The sequence below is a fragment of the Helianthus annuus genome, chromosome 12 (assembly GCF_002127325.2).
Source record: "Helianthus annuus cultivar XRQ/B chromosome 12, HanXRQr2.0-SUNRISE, whole genome shotgun sequence".
Lineage (NCBI taxonomy): Eukaryota > Viridiplantae > Streptophyta > Magnoliopsida > Asterales > Asteraceae > Helianthus > Helianthus annuus.
In genome coordinates this window covers 7,338,476-7,360,476 of record NC_035444.2, presented here as the reverse complement: position 1 = coordinate 7,360,476, position 22,001 = coordinate 7,338,476, and the positions used below count along the sequence as shown (strand labels likewise).

Below are 22,001 nucleotides of genomic sequence, written 5' to 3'. Positions count from 1 at the left end.
ATCTTTCTATTTATAGCTTTATGGGTTGTACCTTCCAATTTCAGTCAGTTGTACTCTCATTGTATCCTATTTATTCCCAAATTGTACTTCGAGACTTGAATCATAATGAAAAATGCATTGTTTTGATCATATACTTGTTTAAATTCTATGTATGATAAAACACCTGAAAGCACGTTAAACTATGTCAAACACATAAAAACAATTGAAAGATATCCTAATCTCAGTCCTTGAATCAAGCGTTGCCAAGAGATTACCCTAAACCATACAAAAATCGGGAATTCGTATGCTAATTCGGTAAAATACCCAAAATTTGGGTTAAATCAAATAAATATAATATATATTAATATTTAATAAATAAATTAATATTGAATTAAATAAATAAATAGTTGTTTTAAATAAAAAAAGGAATTATAAAAGTTTAGTTAATAAGGTTAGTTAAATCTTGTTAAAAGAGGTAACCGGGCTAGTTAAATCATGTTAATAGAGTTAGTTTAAACCATAGTTAAAGAATAACTAGGTTAGAGTGTTTTTTTTCAAAGAAAAGCACTAACTGAGTTAGAAAACTCAGTTAGTCTCGTCAAGGCCAGTTAAAAAGTAAAAAAGGGGTTCCTCTTTAAGGAACCGGCCCTTACAAGATTCGAACTCGGGTCACTCGCTTCACAAATACACGCATCAACCAGACGGGCTACCGTCATCGCTGGTTATAATCCGCGTCGTTTAATTCTTATACAAGATCCCTCAGTTTCCATTTTTAAAGATCCCGCCAAAACAAATCGACAGCAAGACGAGTTGACTTTCCTTTTCAGCAAAAGTTTTGATCCCGGTAACTAAGACTGCGGGGTATGGGGCGGGAGTTTGGGCGTGGGTAGGGGGAAACGCCCAAGCCACCACCCCGGGTGGGCATGGGTTTCGGCGTGGCCCTTGGGGCATGGGTTTCAAGCCGGGCGTGGGGCGGTCTGGCAAGCTGACATGGCGGGCTCTAATTGGACAAACCAAAGAAGCCGTTGGGCTAGCCGTTGGCCAACGGCTATCTTAAAACCCACGCCCCCAACCCCCGCCCCACCATACCCTGTTTTAATGTGGGTCGCCCCATGTCTGCCACCCAAGCCACGTGTCAACAAATGCCCCAACCCAAGCCCAACCCCCGCCCCACCATACCCCGCAGTCTAAATCTCGTTCCAATCATTCCCAAAATACCCGATTTCATCCCTTTATTCGGTTCAATCACATTCCGTTTCCGTATTTACGTGACCATAAACCAGCCTATATATACCGGATCATTCTGAAGGATTCACACCCACTTCACAACTATTTCCCTTTCTATTTCGTCGCCGGAAGACCGCCGGAGAACACTCCAGCCGCCGGAAACAAACCTGCAACCCACTGCCTTGCCGGAACTTCGCCGGAGTCGCCGGAGTCGCCGGAGAAGACGACCCGATCCGGTACCGACTCGTTTTCCGATTCTGTTTCCTTATTTTTTTAAAAAAAATTTTATATTTCTGTATTATCAAATTTAAGTATTCTGTTTAATATATTATTATTATTATTATTATTATTATTATTATTATTATTATATATTAATCAGAATTATTAATTGTATATAGTTACCAGAATTATTATTATATATATCAGAATTATTATTATTACTAATATATATTATCAGAATTATTATTATTATATATTCAGACTTATTATTAATATATTAATCAGATTTATTATTATTATTAATCTATATTAACCAGAATTATTATTATTAATATATATTAATCAGAATTTTTATTGATTTTATTTTGTTGTTATTATATATAATCAGAAATATTTTTAATAATATTATTAGTATTATTTTAATAATATTTAAAATCAGTACTTATATAATCAGTATATATTTAGAAATTATAATTACCCAAGATTTAGATAAAATTCGGAAATTATTATAATTGTTAACATTACATTTAATATAAATTCAATTATTATAAAATAAATTATTTTAGAAACTATTTATTTTATTAATAACAAGATAAATTCAAATATTATAAATCAGTTAGATTATTTATCATTTTTATTACCATAACATATTTATTATTTACAATATTACTAAGATTATTATTTTATTTCACATCTTATGATTTATATTATTATAAATATTATCATTCAATGAATTAATATTCCACACATTTTACCAACCTAAATTAACGAATTCCCAATCACAATAGGGTAAATCTCTTGCGCTTGTTGCAACTCTCTTGGATCCAACTCACTCTCTTCTTCTAACAAGAAATACGCAACGCAATCTAAGGTGAGTATACTCGATCCCATTTTCGTTTTAAACACATTTGGGTGCAACATGTATTCCATATTCAAATTACACAACACTTGAGTCTTGTTTTTAATCACACTCTATCCAGATTTAAACATGAAATAATTTGATGCTTGTTAATCTCTTATGCTATGCAAGTTGAACGTGTTAATCTCAATGCCCTTGAGTCTTGGGGTATTGCGATGTTGAACGATATTTGAACGATATTTGAACGATATTTGAACGATTTTTGAACGATGTTGAACGATATTGAACGATGTTGAACGATATTGAATGGCATAGTAGTAACATGTATCATTTTATTCATGTTGGATACGAGCACATTTAAACATTTTATTCTACTATGCTATGTATCAAGCTTGTATACTCGCCAACGTTTTTGTTGATTGTACTTTAATACATGTTGCAGGTTGATAGATGAAGAATTCAAGAATCAAGTTAGGGTGGACTAGAAACTCACCTAGAAAATAAACTATGGTTGAAAGATGATTTATGTTTTAATCATGTTTGAAACAATGTATTGTTCTTTAGTTTTAATAAAATGATTTAATCTGTATTGTCACAATTAGTGTTATGTTGTTTTGAGCAATTTGTTCGTCTCATCCCGATGTTTCCGCCATCGGTTGGGGTGTGACACATGGTCTTCAGGTTTTAATACATCCTATCAAAACTCAGATGAATAGGATATCGAGGCCCGTGTGCTTTGCCTGCACCAGTTCCCTAAAGTTGCTGAGTAGTGAGATCCATATTCGTTCCATGAAGTAGCAAATATCATCCGACCTGCCAAGGTTACTTCCCCATGCCCCACATAGGTCAATCTTGGAAACTCTCTTTCTTCAGTTCTTCAATTTGAGCAAGGCGAGTCCGATCAGATATGTTAAAGTCGATAGCGAGTTGCAAAGCTCGTGCACGTCCAGGTTTCACGGTCGTATTCATTCAAAAGTTCCACCCAGCGTTGCCGTCACATGTTTAGCTCTCTCTTGAAGCAAGGGTATACGGGAGGCCCTTGTGATCGGTCTAAGTGGTGCACTCGGTACCGTCCAAGTAATGCCTCCAATTTAAATCCAAGGACTACGGCTTACACCGCAGGTCGTGACTCGTGCAACTCTCCTTGAAATTCCATTACGTAAGCCATCACTTTCTCGTGTTGTATCGGTGTGTAACTGGGACTCTGATTCGAATCATCATGGTATACCACTAGATCACCCATACCCTCGAGTAAAGACAACACTCAGTGCATTGTAGAGTTGGGTTTCAGAAGCTGAAAAGACGTTCTCCTGCTTGTCTCCCACGAATACACAGCACCCTGCTGTGCTAAAGAGGTTAGAGCTGCGAAATCCTCGAATATCCTGTGATGGATCTGTGATAGTATCCCGTATACATGTATTTAGCATATAGCACACAAACGCATATTTTACATCTGTGCACATATAATCCCCAGTATACTGTGCGGCCTGTTAGTGAGTGTGCGGTTATAAATCGAGTGTGTGACTCATAGTAAAATTGCACAAACCTACAAGTAACAACTTTTAAAATGTTATCAACTCATATGTAGTGGACCTCAATTTTTGATAGTAGCCGACAATCCATTGATACTAACTGATTTCAATTTGATCTCAATAGCTCATGCAATTTTATCAAACGTATTAACTTGGGCCGCCACTATTTAGTTTATCAACCCAAGTTAATTGGACCAATATTACTTAGTGAATTTGACAACACATTTTATCACATGGACCATATAGGTGTGCGACTAGGCAGTAGATCAGCCCAACAATAATCCACGCCCGAACAGATGTGCGAGTGGCCCAATGCAGTGGCCTGGCCCAGACATGTTGTGCGATCGGATTCCAAGTGTGCGGCTAGGTTTCTGTTTGTGACGCTGCAACCAGCATGCGGCCCATTGACATGCACGGCCCAATTAAGTTTCCTCAAACAGTTTCATTCACCCTAACATTCGTGTAACATCCTAATATTTATAATCATAAATTCTGCTCATGATAATCACCAATATTTTATGTATGAACAACCCTATATCATCGACAAGTCACAAAGCCAGTTTTTATTACTTATTGTTTCAACATGTTCGATCAACCCTAACATGAATCCTAATCATCGATTAACATCTTAAACAATTTCTAAATTCGTGGCACCCTTTAACATCAAAGCCGATACATACAATCCTTGCTACCACACCACATAAATCGTATATTATGTAATGAAACAGTTTGTAAATTCACACATAGTCAAGTACCAAAAACAAAATCAAGAAAATCATAAATCCTACTAACCTTGAAATCGAGTGCAATCAGAAACGCTAGAACGAGGGAGGGGTAGTTCTTCAAGAGACCAGAGGGGTTGTCGTTCAAGAATGAGAATTAGGGTTTGGATATCCTAGGCGTGCATGTACGTTGTGAGCGTATGGAAGCCACAAACCTGAACGTGGGTAAGTAATGAAACCAAGGTGTGTTGGGCTCGGCTTGGGCTAGAGGAGAACTGGGCTCATTAAAACCCACAAAGTAAGAGAAGTGTGCGACCGGTGTGAGAGTGTGCGACCCGATATAGCGTGCAGTTAATTGTCGTGAAACATAACTACTGGGTAACTTTTATTCGCTTAATTACGTTATCGAATATGACAACACCTTACATAAGTACATATAATGAACACACGATGAAACGAAAATAGAAGTGATACGCTCATGAAGAACATCGGAAATCCGAGTTGTCACAATATATATATATATAGAGAGAGAGAGAGAAAGTATATCGTACATTACGGCTTAACGTACTTCACGTACGACAACATGCGTGATTTGTTCTATAACATGCGTGATTAATGTTTTCAATGTGCATGATTATTGTGTTTCAACATGCGTGATTTTGGATTTTTGAGTTATAACGTGCGTGATTTTAAAATGAACGTGCGTAATTACCTGTCGTACGTGATGTACGTTAAGCTGTATTGTACGTTAGCCTTCCTATATAAAAAAACCCTAATTCTACATTACGTACGCTATGCCAACAACCATACACGTGTCCCTGATTCATTTTTCTTATATAAGGGTATATCAGACTTTCCAATCAATCAGCAGAGGGCAAATTAGACAATTCCAGATCCTGATTAGTTCGTTACACGACTATCCCGGTAATTATGACTCGTATCAAAGCGGTGTTACTCAGTTCCTTTAATTCCCTAATGATTTGGAATTGAATCGTATCACAATGATGTTATTCAGTTCTTTTTAATTCCCTTATGATCTACAATTGAAAATTCGCATGTGTATAATAAAAATTTCGCATGTGCATGTTTACATGATAATAATAAATTCGCATGTGTATGTTACTTTTTAATTTACATGACAATAATAAATTCGCATGTGTATGTTACTTTTTGATTATAAATTCTCATGTGCATGTTCGATAATTTCTCATTTCCATTTTCATTCGCATGTTGACAAATAATTATGATTCAATGTGCATATGTGCATGTTTGTATGATTCGCATGTGCATGTTGAACGTATTCGCATGTGCATGGGATTTAATTTTGCATGGACATACAAACATATGCATGTTGACAAAAATCGCATGATGTTGAATGTTTCAAGGAAATGGGAAATGCATGTTGACAAATGAAAATGGGAATCGCATGTGTTGCAAAAAAAACAATGTTCGCATGTTATTTTTAATACAAAAATTGCATGCTGTAAAAAATACCAACATTGCATGTTGTAAACCACTTCCGCATGTTGATATTGAATTGTAGAAGAGCCGGTTGGAGAAGAAGAAGGTACCGAACGAAATTACCGGGATTTTGATAGAGAAATTATCAATTTTATCCTTCACGGTTGGTTTTATGTATATTAATTTGATTAATTTAATGATATAAATAAGTTTCGCCCGCGTTCGATGGATTGAAGATCGTACGGTTGTGGGCATCGCGTACATAATGTAGGATAAGAGGTATTGTATGTTAACCGGCCTGTTTATATATATATATATATATATATATATATATATATATATATATATATATATATATATATATATAGGGAGAAGATCATGCGAGAACGACCTCTTATTACGAGAACCGCGAGAACCAATGTGAACACAACAAAAAATGCCTAAAAATAGCTAAAAATCACCCAAAATTTTTTTTTAATATTTTTTATATAAAAATCGCTACTTTTAGTGGCCAAAAAAAAATTTTTTTTTTTAATATTAAAAAAAATTAGGCTTTTTTAGATTTTTTTTAGGTTTTTTAAGGTATTTTGGGGGTTTAGTTTTTAGCATTTTAGCTTGGGGGGGGGGGGTTAGGTTTTTGGAGGGTGGGGGAGGGGGTTTAGGTTTTTTTTTGGGGAGGGGGGGGGTTAGGTTTTTTAGGGGTTTTAGTTTTTAGCATTTAGCTTGGGGGGGGGGGAGGGTGGGGGGGTTTAGGTTTTTTTTGGGGGGGGGGGGGTGGGGGTTAGGTTTTTTTAGCTATTTTAGGTTGTGTTCACATTGGTTCTCGCGGTTCTCACAATAAGGGTGGTTCTCGCATGAGCCCCTCCCGGGAGAAGATCATGCGAGAACCACCTCTTATTGCGAGAACCAATGTGAACACAACAAAAAACGCCTAAAAATAGCTAAAAATCACAAAAAAAAAAAATTATATAAAAATCGCTACTTTTCGAAGCCAAAAAAAAAAATTTTTTGGCCACTAAAAGTAGCGATTTGAGCATAAAATATTAAAACAAAAAATTTAGATTCTTTTTTTGATTTTTTTAGATTTTTTTTAGGTTTTTTGGGGGTATAGTTTTTAGTATTTTAGCTTGGGGGGGATTAGGTTTTTTGGGGGTTTTAGTTTTTAGCATTTAGCTTGGGGGGGAGGGGTTAGGTTTTTTTAGCTATTTTAGGTTGTGTTCACATTGGTTCTCGCGGTTCTCACAATAAGGGTGGTTCTCGCATGAGCCCCTCCCTATATATATATATATATATATATATATATAGGGGGGAGGTTCATTTGAGAAGAATATTAATAAATATTTAAAAGAGTTACTCAACTATTATTAATGCAACCTTAAATTCCTCCTTCACCATCATTATTGTATTGGCTCCTACACAAATTTTATTAGAATTGACAAAATTATTTAAAAATTTTGTGTCCTACACATATTTTATTATAACTCGCAAAATTATTTAAAAGTATTTGAGTCCTACACATTATGTATCCTACACCAAAAAACTGTTTTAATGGTGTCGGAAACGTTGAAAATGTAATATCATGTGCATGATTGTTTTTATTGTGTAAGGTGCACAACTATAATAGGCTCATTAAATCATTAGAGTTCATTAATTTGAATAGCAAAAATAAATAATAGACTCATTAAATGATTTGTTCAAATTACCTTTGTATCCTTTATTCTTTTTGTTCTTAATTTGTAATTCTTCTCATTTGAACTCTCCACTATATATATATATATATATATATATATATATATATATATATATATATATATATATATATATATATATATATGGGAAAGATAAATCGAAAACCAATGTGAGTTGAGAAAACCCAAATAAACCCTATGTAACATTTTTATTTTTTTCTAAAAAATATGGAATGTAACATAAATGTACTTCAACATTTTTCTGAAAAAAATGAAAAAGAAACCGCCTACTACTTTTAAAAAAAATGTTCAAAATTTGCATGTTATACTTTTTTGGACATATATATTATGTAACATGAAATTTTTAACATTTAAAAAAAACTACCCAGTGTTATTTTGTGTTTCTTTTATAAAATTGTTCAAATATATGTATATTACATTTCCTATTTTTTTAGAACAAAAAAAAAGTTACATAGGGTTTTTATAAAGGTTTCTTGAGTTTACACAACTCAAGTGGGTTTTCGCTATATATATATATATATATATATAGTATAATAAGAAAATCCTATTGAGTTTAGAAAACTTTGAAAACTCAATCGTAACCATTCATTAAAAAAAATCTACTAAAAAAAATCTACGGTTGAGATTCAATATTACATAAAGTAACTTGTCGACTATGTAACACAAAAAGTACATGTAACAGCTTTTGCTTTTTCACTTTTGCAATCTGACACAGGGGCGCAGGATAAGTGCCCCCCCCTCGAATTTTTTGCTCAGTAGTGTTATATATGTAATAGGTTTTGTCTATTACACTAATTTTTTTTCTATAAAACATGTAACATTTTTTTACATGCACTAAACATTGAAAACTCGTAAATTTTTAAGATCGAAAAATGTTACACTTCGTAAAACTTGCAAAATTTGCTGTTAAAAACAAAAAAAAAGTGTAACATGTGATGTTACATCTACGTAAACGGGCAAAAGAAATGTAACATATCAACTTTATCTCTCCTGACAAAGCTATTACATGTCAAAATTCTGAAAAAGGTTGTAACACGTGGCAACATGTGGTCCATCCATAGAGTTCCTTGAGTTTTCTCAACTCACATGGGTTTTTCCTCTATACTTGCCCTATATATATAGGATGAGGATCATGTGAGAAGTAGTAGGCTAATTGAGAAAGTTGAGAAGCATTCTGGACCACACATTTTCCCCAAACAAAAAAATACAAAAAAATGTAAAAAATGCAAATTTTTTAGGGATTTATAAACATGTGCATATTGTTAATCTTTAAACTATACATATGTGTATATTGTCAATCTTATAACTATACATATGTGTATATACATGTTTAGAATTGAGAAATAAGTGTTGTAAATCTTTGATTGGGGTGAATGATTTACTTTTTACTTTAGGATTTAGCATTAGTATTTAGGGTTTTGCTTTTGGGTTTAGCATTACTATTTAGGGTTTAGCTTTAGGGTTTAGCTTTAAGGTGTAGCATTAGGGTTTAGCATTAGTATTTAGGGTTTTGCATTATGGTTTAGCTTTTGGGTTTAGCATTGGGGTTTATATTTAGGGTTTAGCATTAGGGTTTAGCATTAGGGTTTAGCTTTAGGGTTTACGTTTAGCTTTAGGGTTTAGCTTTAGCTTTAGCTTTGGGGTTTGCATTAGGGTTTAGCTTTAGGGTTTAGCATTAAGGTTTAGCTTTAGGGTTTAGGGGTTAGAGTTTAGGGTTTAGAGAGTTTTGGTTATTGTTCAATATACACATATGTATAGTTATAAGATTGACAATATACACATATGTATAGTTTAAAGATGAGTAAATTACAAGTTTTATCCTTTATGTTTACACCAAATTGCGGGTGTTGTCCTTTTTCCAAAAGTTTACAGGCGGTGTCCTTAATCTTTCAAAATCTTGCACGTTATATCCTTTAGGCCAAACCCAGTTAGATTTTTTTGTTTAATTTGGTCATGTGCCTTGCACATGAGGGTATTCTTGTCATTTCAACTTCCCAGGGGTTATTTTGTAAAGAACTTTTATTATAGGGCCATTTTGTACCATTAATTTAAACAGCCAGCTGATGTGCACAAAATGCAACATATAAATTACATCAATTGTGGCATAAAACTAACATTTTTTAGTACTAATGTTGGAAAAAGTATGCTTTTGTCTTCCTTTTGTATTTTCAGGATTAAATGAGCTCAAATGAACAAAAGAAGCAAAAAGGCAACTAAATCTAGCACAAATACAAGAAAAGGAACAAACGTGGCATGCCCGACCCCCCGAAAACATCTTCCCAAGCAAACCAAGGAAACAGAGGGCTGAACACGCCCCGTGCTCAATGAGCACGGGGGCGTGCCCAAGTGTCAGCAGAAAAAAGAAAGTGGTAGAAGCTTCCATCGCCCACCACGGGGTCGTGCTCAGCGAACACGGGGCCATGGTCAACTATAAGATCCGCGAAATCCAGGCAAATCTTGATAGTACAAATATGCTTCCAAATTGCGGGGTCGTGCTCAGCGGACACGGGGGCGTGGTCAACTAATGCAGACAAACTGCATTTAATGAAGAAAGAGATGAGGATGGACACGGGGCCGTGCCCAATGGACACGGGGTCGTGCCCGAGCTTCTGTTCAGCCTATAAATAGGAGTGCTTGGAGCTCTTGAACCTCATCCCTTGGCACACCATCTCTCTCACACTTCACCCACCACCTACCACCATCACAACACCATCATCCACCACCATCATCCATTGTCCATCATAGAGTGTGTGAGTCGTCTCGGGATCCAAGATTGATCGTAAGAGTTCTTGACAATCAAAGGCCATGTTTGCCTAAGTCTCTTACATCACTTGGTGAAGACAAGTGTTTAGTGTAATACTTTTTATTTTTAATCTTTTGCACTTTTTATTTGGTTTTGTACTAATGACTTTAATAACTAGTTTCTTATGTTGAAGGTGATTTTTCCTTATCGTTTGTCCATGGTGTCTTGGCATTATTTTACTGTCTATATAAAATAAAAGATTTTCACCATTCATATCTCCACGGTCTATATGGAGGTATGTTGGCTACCTGGTCGGGGGTTAAGGGAACGATTTGGTAAGAGTCTTGCCATTGTTCAGTGTATAGATTCTGCAAAGGACCTGGGTCAAATTTAGTAGGACCTCCTTCAATACCCAACGGTATTGGATGGCGGGGGTCCAAACTCTTTGACCCCCTCATAAGTTAAACTACTATTAAAACTTTAACACGGCTACTTAGGACTGTATCCCTGCTGACTCAGACTACTTAGCCGAGGGTAACGTCGCCTTCAAAAGAGGGCCTACCACATTATGCATTAATAACTTAATTAATTATCTTTCAATAATCCGACCCTTTAGGATTGTATCCTTGCTGACTCAAACTACTGGGTTGAGGGTAACGTCGCCTTCAAAAGAGGGGCCTACTACAATAACTAAGATAATCTCTTAAACAAGTGCAAAAGTGCGAAAATAATCAAAGGTTACACTACACACGAGTCGGATCCAAGTGATTCATCTTGTCTATCTGTTTTTACTTTTATTTTACTTTTCAGCATTTTAGTTAGTTTTAATTTTCTAGTTTAAAAACCTTTTTCTAACTCTTCGATTTGATTAGACGTTGAGGATAAACCGGTACTAAAAGCTCTTGTGTCCTTGGACGACCTCGGTATCTTACCAACACTATACTACGTCCACGATGGGTGCACTTGCCCATATGTGTGTTTAGTGTTAGTAAATATCGTGTTTTATAAAATTAAAACTTGGCTAAAAAGTGTAAAAGGGCTTAAAATATACACCTAAATTATATCACACCTAACGCACATCACCCGCCAAGGTGATTTAAGATCAAGATGTAACACCTCGAAATTTTGTGTCCAATAATGTGTTGACACGTGTCATGAGTTTACACGTGGTATGAAATACTAAATAAAGGACTAAAGTTGACAAACCTTGAAAGTATGTAAATTTGAGGGTTAAAAATGTCAACGAGGGGTAAATATACTGTATAGTAACCCTAAATGATGCTCGTACCTTCAAACGAATGAATCATGGATCGTACGGGGCGAAATGCGGGAGAAAGTGGGAGATTACAAGCCACAGGGGTTAATTGTGTCAACATGTTTAATTTATACATCTGAGTGACCCTTTGACGAACCCGAGGCTTTGTAACAGTAAAATACGCTCACTAGAATATACGATATAAATTTCGTGAAGTTCCGTTTTAAAACGAGAAAGTTATGATCAAATTTGTATGCGAGGGGTTAAAAGCATCAACAATAAAAATTAAGGCTTTTCGGATAGTAATTAAACTAACCGGGGACTTAACAATGCGGGTAAAGGTCACGAGGCCCTTAGTTGTAAATAATCGAGGGCCAAATCGCAAAGTTACCCCTTCGAAACCGAAAGGTCAGGTTAATGATTACAAAAGATTTAAAAATCTTGAAAATCAAGCCTAATGCGGGCCGCGTTGAAGATATGCATGAGCTGATGCGGGCCGCGCGCCATCTGCAGATTTGGTTACTGACATTAGGATCCAGGCGGCCCGCGTGAGCCAAGCCTGAATCCTAATGCGGGCCGCGTGGGAGTCCCAGATGCAGAAAGTTTGGACAGATTCAATGTTTGAGCTTGTAAACATTCATTGATGCATTAATTGAAGCATGGGCGCCCTCTACATGTCCCCTAGCACTATAGGACACCTGCTGATCATCCATGAACCATTGTAGAGTGAGTTGTAATGATCCTATGCCAAAATTTTCACTATAAAAGGCAATGCATTGCACCAATGTTCAACACACCTCAAACCTGTCTTCTAGTTCATCTCTGGAGCTCTCAAGCATTCTTCTAACATCCCTAGTCGTGCACCAAGCTTCTGTAAGTATGCCAACCCTTTTATGGCTTAGTTTTTGCATAGTTTAGCTTAAAAGTCAATCCGTCGTAATTAACGATTGACTTTACGATAAATCACAAATGGTCCAGTGGTTTGTCGAATCAAAGGTAGTTATATGTTGGTAATCATGTGGGCTTTAAACCCCTAAAAGGGCACCCTCTGATTCCCACTCTAACTAGTCCGAATGTCGAGTCAAACGTGCTTAGAAAAAGTCAACAGAAATGCTATTTTGCGATTTCATGCATAATCAGTAATGTAGATGATGTGTAACCTGTTTTAACACTCATAAAACATGATAATAAGTATATTAACTAGTCTAAGCTTGTTTGATCCGACCATTTACTGTTTTGACCCGGTTCGGAGCCGAAAGTCGCAAAACTTTGACTTTTGCTTGACTTCAGTTCTGACCCGTTAAAGTATGATTTAGATATGCCTTCGGACCCTCTTAGGACCAGGTTACATGATGGTATAACCCTTTGTGACCGGTTCGTTGTTTGTCCGAGTCTTTTACACATTTCCGTTAAATGCTTAAAAGTTGACCGTAACGCCCTTTTTAATTTAAAACGAGAATTTCGGACATGTGAAAGGATCATAACCTTAGTTACTGATTTCTAAGCATGTCCCAAAAATTTCACGTCAATCCGAGATCCAGAATAGGAGTTATGCTAAATAACGCAAATTACGGAAACTTTAGTAATTAAATAGCGCAATTAGCATGACGCCTATCTAAACCCAGATTTCGACATCAAACCTTTTACACACTGATGTAAAATAATATTTTGGGATTTTTAAAGATTTTTAATTATTTTTAACCTGCTCATAACCTGCGGTTATGGCATCGGTTCGGTAAATACCGAATATACCCTTTTCGGCCATAACTTGAGTTCTACAAGGTCTTTTGACCCGATTCCAGTTGCTACTGATTTTAAATAATAAATAAAGTATTTTGGACTTTATAAACTGTTCGGGAAACTAAGATTTCCTGTAGAACTCAGAAACCTCTTTATTAATCTTTAAAAAGACCGAAATACCCCTACGGGGCATAAAAATGGATTTAAACTCGTTACGGGCATTATGGAAGGTATCCTACTGATACCACAACCTCTTTAAAGCAGATTGACTTAGGAAACCAGTGTAGGACTCTTACGGTTACCCGTTGCACCTTTTGCACGCACGGTTCGGGTCAAACCATATTGTTTTGACACCAAAATCCAGAGTGTGGTTATTATACCCATATAAAACAAGTCTTCAAACTTGTTGAGTCCAAATCACATTCCATTCCCGGTTTTCGCCTTTCACGCGATTAAACCGTAATTATCCTTTGAAACTGACCGGTCTAAGCTACAGCTAAATTAAAGACCCGTTAGGATTCTAATAGGTTATTTTAAACCTTCATTCCAGAATAGGAGACCAGTAAAAGCTATTTGCAATTTTTTCGATTAAGGAATTATACTTGCAAAGGTAAATACTTTTAACTTATTTTCTGTTATACGGGCTTGGGTTACGGTATATAGCATACCACTTGATCGGGCATCAAATTCTCCACCGTTGAGTGGGTAATTGAATAAATTTGATCGGCTCGTTTAAACAGTCTTGTTACTTAAAAGCCTTTGGGGGGTTAATGACCATGTCCCGGATATCCCTGGCAGCATTTTACGAAATGGCCACGACCTAAGCACGGAGTGTAGGCGTACACTCGTCAGTGCATAAATAGTTGATGTGGTGTGTCTATTAATCTTTAACCCGGACAAGATCCGGGCTACTGAACGCATAAGGAACATGTAATCCGTTCACAAGATTATAAATTTAAATAATTCTCCCAAGTTATAAAAGAGTTTGTGCCTTGTGCATTCAAATCAATTTTAATAAACATTTTTCAAAAGTGTCGGTTGAATGTATTTACCAGTGTAAACTGACGTATTTTCCCAGAAAGATTAAATGCAGGTACTAAGCGTAATTGGCTGGCTATTTCTCCTGAGCATCAATAAAGAGTCTCGCAAGCTTAAGATGCCTACGTCTGTTGAACAATACTTATATTTTATTTGATCCCCTGTGGATACTTTTCGACTATTCGTGATACATTTGATACTTATATTTTATTTGATCCGGGTGTGACACAAGATGTATTCTTTACCTCTTCAGGCAATGAATTGTCCATATTGAAGTCTACATTTGTGGAAGCAGCAAGTTTCATGGTTATAAACTGAAAACATGTTGCATTTATGAACAGCTACTCTCTTTGTATAAAAAAAAATTGATCCCAAAATAAAAACCCTTTTATCTCAACATTCTTTTGTAGGCATTGAACATAAGTAATGATTTCATCAAGGATTATTGCTTTGTTGGTGATTTTATTGCACCCTAGAACCACATCTTGCAAATATTGCATTTTCTTTTTTATTTTCTCCCTTCTGGCCTTCCACCACCGCTGCACCTTCACCCACTGCCACACCTAACTCATCGCCCCTAACTCACCACCACCTGAAATCACAACACAACAGCCACCTCCACCATGCCAATCCACCCTGTACCTAAGGCACCACCACCGCACCTTTACCACCGCACCTAACACCACCTCCACCTCCACCACCGCACCTAACCCACCGCCCCTAACTCACCACCGCTACACACCACCTTCAATCGCCCACAAAAGCTACCTCAGCCACCATCTGTTGTTAGAGAGAGAGAGAAGAGACATAAAGAGGGGTTTCAGATTAGAGAGAGTGAGAGAGTGTGTGTGTGTGTGTGTGTTTATATAGTGTTTTATTTTTAAGTTTGTACAAAATGGCTCTTTAATAAAAGTTCTTTACAAAATAACCCCTGGGAAGGTGAAATGACAAGAATACCCTCATGTGCAAGGCACATGACCAAATTTAACAAAAAAAATATAACTGGGTTTGGCCTAGAGGATATAAGGTGCAAGAGTTTGAAGGGTTAAGGACACCGCCTGTAAACTTTTGGAAAAAAGGACAGCGCCTGCAATTTGGTGTAAACATAAAGGACAAAACTTGTAATTTACTCTTTAAAGATTAACAATATACACATGTGTATAAATCCCTGAAAAACCAAATAGAAAAAACTCCAGATTTTTCCAAATAATAATAATAATAATAATAATAATAATAATAATAATAATAATAATAATAATAATAATAATAATAATAAGAGTTAACTTTCTTTTTGCTCCCTGTGGTTTGGTCATTTTAACGGTTTTGCTCCAATAGTTTAAAAATAATCATTTTCCTCTCTGATCTTTCGAGTTTGTCGCCAGTTTGCTCCATGCCTCTAACTCAGTTAAAACGTTCAATTAAAAGTAGGGGTATTTCGGTAGTTTACTCTTGTCTCTAACTCAATTAAAACGTTTAGTTAAAAATCGCGGTAGTCGTGGTCGGTAGGTGGTAGTTGCAGGTGGTGGTGGATGGATGGTTGTGGATGGTGGTGGCCGGTAGAAAGAGTGGTTGGAAAGATGATGGATCAGAAAAGAATTACTTAAATACATGTAAATAATCAAGTTATAGGTTAATATAGGTGAAAAGACTCACATGCCCTTACTTTTATCTATAAAATTAGCAAAAGACCCTTCTAGTGAATGGATTTTTTGGATGTAGTTAGAGGTGGGGAGCAAAATGACGATAAGTTAGAAAAATCAGGGAGGAATATGGCTATTTTTAAACTACTGGGGCAAAACCGTTAAAATGACCAAATCACAGGGAGCAAAATGAAAGTAACTCTAATAATTTTTTTTTTTTTTTTTTTTGCATTTTTTTACATTTTTTTGCTTAGGGAAAATGTGTGGTCCAGAATACTTCTCAAGTTTTTCAAATAGGGTGGACTTCTCTTAGGATCCCTACCCTATATATATATGGTTAGGTTAACGTACAAATGCCCTTATCGTAAATTACGTACGCTACAATCTCAGCCGTCCGATCATCTTCCCGCATTGAATTCGCATGTTGTTTTTTTTTTGTAACAATTTCGCATGTTGGTTTTTTAACATGCGATTTCATCAAAATTACCACATGCGAAATTGTTACAAAAAAACAACATGCTATTTCATCAAAATTGTCACATGCGAAATTGGTACAAAAAACAAGATGCGAATTCATCAAAAATTATCACATGCGAAATTGTTATAAAAAAAACAACATGTTATTTCATCAAAATTATCACATGCGGAATTGGTACAAAAAAAAACAACATGCAAATTCATCAAAAATTATCACATGCGAAATTGTTATAAAAAAACAACATGCGATTTTAAAATGCGGGAAGATGATCTGACGGCTGAGATTGAAGCGTACGTAATGTACGATAAGCAATATTGTATAGTACTCTTTACCTATATATATATATATATATATATATATATATATATATATATAGGGTTAGGTTAACGTACAAATGCCCTTATCGTACATTACGTACGCTACAATCTCAGACGTTCGATCATCTTCCCGCATTGAATTCGCATGTTGTTTTTTGTAACAATTTCGCATGTTGGTTTTTTAACATGCGATTTCATCAAAATTACCACATGCGAAATTGTTACAAAAAAACAACATGCTATTTCATCAAAATTATCACATGCAAAATTGGTACAAAAAACAACATGCGAATTCATCAAAAATTATCACATGCGAAATTGTTATAAAAAAAACAACATGCTATTTCATCAAAATTATCACATGCGAAATTGGTACAAAAAAAACATGTGAATTCATCAAAAATTATCACATGCGAAATTGTTATAAAAAAACAACATGCGATTTTAAAATGCGGGAAGATGATCTGACGGCTGAGATTGAAGCGTACGTAATGCACGATAAGCAATATTGTACAGTACTCTTTACCTATATATATATATATATATATATATATATATATATATAGGGCAAGGATAAATTGAAAACACACTTGAGTTGAATAAACCCTAGAAACCCAATAACAACCATTGATCATACTTGATGGATGGCTAGGATTCACTTTTGCCCCATCAGTTGCTTTTGTGTACTTTTGTCTCAATTTTTTAAGAGTGAATTTCAAATTTTGTCCTTTATCTTTAGGCCACTTTGCAAGTTTTGTCCTTTATGTTTAAATTTGACGAGTTTTGTCCTTTATGTTTAAAAATTAAGCACGTTTTGTCCTTTATGCTTGATTTTTAAGGACAAAACGTGCTTGATTTTTTAAACATAAAGGACAAAACGTGTTTGATTTTTAAACATAAAGGGTAAAACGTGCTTGATTTTTAAACATAAAGGACAAAACTCGTCAAATTTAAACATAATGGACAAAACTTGCAAAGTAGCCTAAAGATAAAGGACAAAACTTGAAATTCACTCATTTTTTAATATATTTCATGTAATAAAGGGTAATATTGGAACATTAAGAAAGTGCAGTAAAGTTATGTCACCCTTCAATTTTCTAGAAACTCAAATGTACTTTTCTTTCATTTTTTTATGTTCTCTCTCTCTCTCTCTCTGATGGTTTTTAGATTGTTTTTATTTCATTTTTTATGTTTCTGACTTATACTTTTTGAATTGTTTTTATGTTTCATTTTTTTATGCTACGAATGATGTTGCATTGTGTTACATAATTTGCAGGTCCAATGTACTTTGTAAAACATGAAGGAAACTGGGCCAAAGGAAAGTTACACATTAAATATAAAAACTTTGAAATTAATCCAGGAGTACAAACAAACATTGTGGAAGTTACAACAACGAAAATCATAAATCAAGTAATGGTTGTCTTCTTTCTAATATCATCTTCACGAGCTATAACCTTAACTTGTAGCATGTTAATAGTTCTCAATAGTCCCTGAATAATCATAGCAAATCGGGGGCACATGGGTTGGTCGACCCACCTTATAAACGGACATCCACTAAACTGTAAAAAAAAAGACAAAAATGGAAGATTAATCAAAACATTAAAACATGTTACACATGTATGACTTTTTAACTCTGAAACTAATTATCATATTGTAACATAAAAAAAGGATGTTGTAGAATGCATACTATTAATCTGTAACAGGCACTTTATTTTTACAATAACCTGAAAAAAAATAACAAAACACTTTATTTTTACAGTAATCTAAAAAAGTGTAACAATCCACTTTATTTTATGTAACGGACATTATTTCTGTAACACAAAAAATGTAACATGTATTTTTGCTTTGATTGTTACATTTCTAACAAAAAAAAATGTAACAACACACTTTGTTTCTGTAACAGTCACTTTATTTTTATAATAATCTGGAAAAAATGTAACAACACACTTTATTTTTACAATAATCTAAAAAAGTGTAACAAAGCACTTTATTTTATGTAAACGTACATTATTTATGTGACACGGAAAAATGTAACATGCATTTTTTCTTGAACAAATTTTACACAAAAATTTGATAAATCAAGAAATTAAAAACATTCATCTTCTTGAACAAAAAAAAAAACAACATATCCAGAAAAAAGTTGCATGTGACAACACACTTTATTTTTACAATAATCTAGAAAAGTGTAACAATGCACTTTATTTTATGTAAACGTACATTATTTATGTGATACGGAAAAATGTAACATGCATTTTTTCTTGAACAAATTTTACACAAAAAATTGATAAATCAAGAAATTAAAAACATTCATCTTCTTGAACAAAAAACAAAAAAAAAGCAACATATCCAGAAAAAAGTTGCATGTAACAACACACTTTATTTTTACAATATTCTAAAAAAGTGTAACAATGCACTTTATTTTATGTAAACGTACATTATTTATCTGACACGAAAAAATGTAACATGCATTTTTTCTTGAACAAATTTTACAAAAAATTGATAAATCAAGAAATTAAAAACATTCATGTTCTTGAACAAAAAACAAAAAAACAACATATCCAGAAAAAAGTTGCAGATCTACAAAATACAAAAAAAAATGAAGAACTACAAAACGCAAAAAAAATGTAAATCTGAAAAAAAAAAACTGAAAACAAACATACTTATGGACCTGGAGGATCTTCTAGATCTGGAACATCATGTTTAAACATCGAACATATTTTGGGTCATCTTCAATATCGAACCGCCATCACATCATCTTCAACATCGATTATCTTCAACCTGATCTGGAGGAGGATCTTCAAGATTTGGAATATCATGTTCAAACATCGAACATCTGGATGATGATCTTCTAGATCTGGAGCATCTGGATGATGATCTTTTGAAATGGATCATCTTTTGGATTCAGGTCACTTTTAGATCCGGATGAAGATCTTCAAGAACTGGAAATGAATTAGAAGATAAAGATATAAAGAGAGAGAGGGAGGGGGGAAGTCATAAATAACACATTTTATACCTTAAAAACATGATTCAACTAAAAACACTTACAAAAAAATGTGTAATTTTAGATAAAAAAACATAAAAGAATTTAAAAAAAGTAACAAGATCCATATCTGACTCATATTCATGTGCGATTTTCTTCAAGATGTTGAATTTGGATCTTGTGAAGAGAGAGAGAAAGACATCGTGCATCTGGACAATCAGTTCTTCGATCTGTATCTTGTGATTTTGATCGTTCTATATGACATCTTCAACTCTGATTCTTTATTGCGGAAATTGTTTTTCAAAAAAAAATGTGGAAGGTGTGCTGAAGAAGAGAGATCTGGTTAATAGAGAAAGAAAGAATGGTGTCTTGAAGAAGAAAGATATTCAAATAAAAGATGACAAGAAGAAAGATAAATGAGATGTGAGATATGGATATCTACATAAAACAAAAGAGAAGATATGAGATAGAGGTGAGAGATACAACAAGTACAATGGTATTAAATGAAAAAGATGACAAGAAGAAGAAAAGTCTGCGTAAAGACTTACACATTTCATTCAATCAAAAAGGTAAAAAGAAAATGACGAAAATGCCCTTGTCTCCTATCAAACTAACATCTAACGTGGATCAATCCTAGCCACATGTGAGAGTTTCCTGGGTTTTCTTAACTCGAATGGGTTTTCTATATATATATATATATATATATATATATAGAAAAAGTGTATTGTAAAAAATGGCTTAACGTACGCTATGTACGCGATGTGAAATCGCATGATATAAAATAACATGGATGAAATCGCATGTGATAATTTTGATGAAATCACATGTTGGTTTTTTGTAACAATTTCGCATGTATTAATTTTGATGAAATCTCATGTTGGTTTTTTGTAACAATTTCGCATGTGGTAATTTTGATGAATCGCATGTTAAAAAAACAATATGCGAAATTGTTACAAAAAAACAACATGCGATTTCAATGTGGGATGAAGATCTGACGGCTAAGATGATCGCGTATGTAATGTATGATAAGGGCTCTTGTACGTTAACCTAACTCTATATATATAGTAGGGTTCATTTGAGAACCACTCTTATTGCGAAAACCACGAGAACCAATGTGAACACAACAAAATAAACCCACCCACCACCACCCAAAACCTAAACACCTACCCCACCCCACCACAACCCAAAATCCTAAACACCCCCCACCCACCCCCACCCTAAAAAGAAAAAAAAACACCGTACCTCACCACAAAAAACCTAAAAAACCTAACCCCCCCTCCCCCACCTCCCACCAACAAAAACCTAAAAAATCTAACCCCCCAACCACCCTACACAAGTTAAACGTTAAAAACTAAACCATAAAGTTAAACAGCACAACTAAATGTAAAAAGGGTTTTTTTATATTTTTATTAAAAGGCTAAATTTCGTCACTAAAAATAACTGAACAACAGTACCGATGCACATGTGCATACGCATACGCATGCATATGTGCAACGGTATTTTTTGTTCAGTTTTTTATTATTTTTATTAAAAATCGCTAAATTTTGTCACTAAAAAAAGAACAGTACGCTGCACATGTGCATGCGTGCATCGGTACTGTTGTTCAGTTTTTTTTAGTTTTTTTTTGTTAGTGACAAAATTTAGCGATTTTTTTATAAAAAAAATATATTTTTGTGTGTGTTTAATTTTTTTAGGTATTTTTGGTTGTATTCACACTGGTTCTCGCGATTCTTACAATAAAGGGTTAGGTTCACTCTAGAACCCCATCCTATATATATATATATATATATATATATATATATTTATATATAGGGGAAGGTCTAAATTAGAACTCTAAATATTGTGATAACCGTGAGAACAAATGAAAAAAAAAACCTCGAGAACTTGGCCAAAAACATTTCAAATTCGAATTTTTTTTACACTTATCATTATTATTGGAATACAATGTTGGAAATTAAATTTACACGTTTAAATTTACGTGAATGTGTAAAATAAAGAAAATTTACACATTTGTAAGTTTGTCATTTACACATGTGTAAATTTATTATATTTACACATGTGTAAAAAACCTAATAAGAGTAATTTTGAGAGAAAAATGGATT

The 22,001-nt window shown here is 34.5% G+C and overlaps 1 long non-coding RNA gene across 2 annotated transcripts; it reads right to left on the bottom strand.

Moving 5' to 3' along the window:
• Positions 1 to 18,227: 18,227 nt before the first annotated feature.
• On the bottom strand, positions 18,228 to 20,275 carry LOC110896347. 2 transcript variants are annotated; one of them, XR_004874410.1, is made up of 3 exons: positions 20,035 to 20,275; positions 19,580 to 19,858; positions 18,228 to 18,478 (listed from the first exon to the last, which is right to left on the bottom strand). It is a non-coding gene; the product is annotated as an uncharacterized LOC110896347 (long non-coding RNA). The 2 variants fall into 2 exon arrangements; XR_002567850.1 differs by having other exon boundaries at positions 19,580 to 20,275.
• Positions 20,276 to 22,001: the final 1,726 nt, after the last annotated feature.